Genomic DNA, 2,500 nt, shown 5'->3' with positions numbered 1-2,500 from the left:
GCGAGCGAAGCGAGAGGCAGCACCGTCCCTGCTATACGAAAGCCCCATCCAGCCCTGTGCCACCCGGGGGGTTCCAGGGTGCTGAGATGGCTGACGTTTTGCTCCGCTCTCGACGGTCACCGCGCAATGCAAGAACAGGCCAAAAACTGGCCAAAACGGCCCAAAAACGGGCCAAAACTGGCCATTTTTGGCTGCACGAGCGAGCGGCGAGCGGCGGACAGCGAGCGAAGCGAGAGGCAGCACCGTCCCTGCTATACGAAAGCCCCATCCAGCCCTGTGCCACCCGGGGGGTTCCAGGGTGCTGAGATGGCTGACGTTTTGCTCCGCTCTCGACGGTCACCGCGCAATGCAAGAACAGGCCAAAAACTGGCCAAAACGGCCCAAAAACGGGCCAAAACTGGCCATTTTTGGCTGCACGAGCGAGCGGCGAGCGGCGGACAGCGAGCGAAGCGAGAGGCAGCACCGTCCCTGCTATACGAAAGCCCCATCCAGCCCTGTGCCACCCGGGGGGTTCCAGGGTGCTGAGATGGCTGACGTTTTGCTCCGCTCTCGACGGTCACCGCGCAATGCAAGAACAGGCCAAAAACTGGCCAAAACGGCCCAAAAACGGGCCAAAACTGGCCATTTTTGGCTGCGCGAGCGAGCGGCGAGCGGCGGACAGCGAGCGAAGCGAGAGGCAGCACCGTCCCTGCTATACGAAAGCCCCATCCAGCCCTGTGCCACCCGGGGGGTTCCAGGGTGCTGAGATGGCTGACGTTTTGCTCCGCTCTCGACGGTCACCGCGCAATGCAAGAACAGGCCAAAAACTGGCCAAAACGGCCCAAAAACGGGCCAAAACTGGCCATTTTTGGCTGCACGAGCGAGCGGCGAGCGGCGGACAGCGAGCGAAGCGAGAGGCAGCACCGTCCCTGCTATACGAAAGCCCCATCCAGCCCTGTGCCACCCGGGGGGTTCCAGGGTGCTGAGATGGCTGACGTTTTGCTCCGCTCTCGACGGTCACCGCGCAATGCAAGAACAGGCCAAAAACTGGCCAAAACGGCCCAAAAACGGGCCAAAACTGGCCATTTTTGGCTGCACGAGCGAGCGGCGAGCGGCGGACAGCGAGCGAAGCGAGAGGCAGCACCGTCCCTGCTATACGAAAGCCCCATCCAGCCCTGTGCCACCCGGGGGGTTCCAGGGTGCTGAGATGGCTGACGTTTTGCTCCGCTCTCGACGGTCACCGCGCAATGCAAGAACAGGCCAAAAACTGGCCAAAACGGCCCAAAAACGGGCCAAAACTGGCCATTTTTGGCTGCACGAGCGAGCGGCGAGCGGCGGACAGCGAGCGAAGCGAGAGGCAGCACCGTCCCTGCTATACGAAAGCCCCATCCAGCCCTGTGCCACCCGGGGGGTTCCAGGGTGCTGAGATGGCTGACGTTTTGCTCCGCTCTCGACGGTCACCGCGCAATGCAAGAACAGGCCAAAAACTGGCCAAAACGGCCCAAAAACGGGCCAAAACTGGCCATTTTTGGCTGCGCGAGCGAGCGGCGAGCGGCGGACAGCGAGCGAAGCGAGAGGCAGCACCGTCCCTGCTATACGAAAGCCCCATCCAGCCCTGTGCCACCCGGGGGGTTCCAGGGTGCTGAGATGGCTGACGTTTTGCTCCGCTCTCGACGGTCACCGCGCAATGCAAGAACAGGCCAAAAACTGGCCAAAACGGCCCAAAAACGGGCCAAAACTGGCCATTTTTGGCTGCACGAGCGAGCGGCGAGCGGCGGACAGCGAGCGAAGCGAGAGGCAGCACCGTCCCTGCTATACGAAAGCCCCATCCAGCCCTGTGCCACCCGGGGGGTTCCAGGGTGCTGAGATGGCTGACGTTTTGCTCCGCTCTCGACGGTCACCGCGCAATGCAAGAACAGGCCAAAAACTGGCCAAAACGGCCCAAAAACGGGCCAAAACTGGCCATTTTTGGCTGCACGAGCGAGCGGCGAGCGGCGGACAGCGAGCGAAGCGAGAGGCAGCACCGTCCCTGCTATACGAAAGCCCCATCCAGCCCTGTGCCACCCGGGGGGTTCCAGGGTGCTGAGATGGCTGACGTTTTGCTCCGCTCTCGACGGTCACCGCGCAATGCAAGAACAGGCCAAAAACTGGCCAAAACGGCCCAAAAACGGGCCAAAACTGGCCATTTTTGGCTGCACGAGCGAGCGGCGAGCGGCGGACAGCGAGCGAAGCGAGAGGCAGCACCGTCCCTGCTATACGAAAGCCCCATCCAGCCCTGTGCCACCCGGGGGGTTCCAGGGTGCTGAGATGGCTGACGTTTTGCTCCGCTCTCGACGGTCACCGCGCAATGCAAGAACAGGCCAAAAACTGGCCAAAACGGCCCAAAAACGGGCCAAAACTGGCCATTTTTGGCTGCACGAGCGAGCGGCGAGCGGCGGACAGCGAGCGAAGCGAGAGGCAGCACCGTCCCTGCTATACGAAAGCCCCATCCAGCCCTGTGCCACCCGGGGGGTTCCAGGGT

Source organism: Musa acuminata, unplaced genomic scaffold, assembly GCF_036884655.1.
Source record: "Musa acuminata AAA Group cultivar baxijiao unplaced genomic scaffold, Cavendish_Baxijiao_AAA HiC_scaffold_450, whole genome shotgun sequence".
In the NCBI taxonomy this organism is placed as follows: Eukaryota; Viridiplantae; Streptophyta; class Magnoliopsida; order Zingiberales; family Musaceae; genus Musa; species Musa acuminata.
This window is presented reverse-complemented; position numbering follows the sequence as displayed.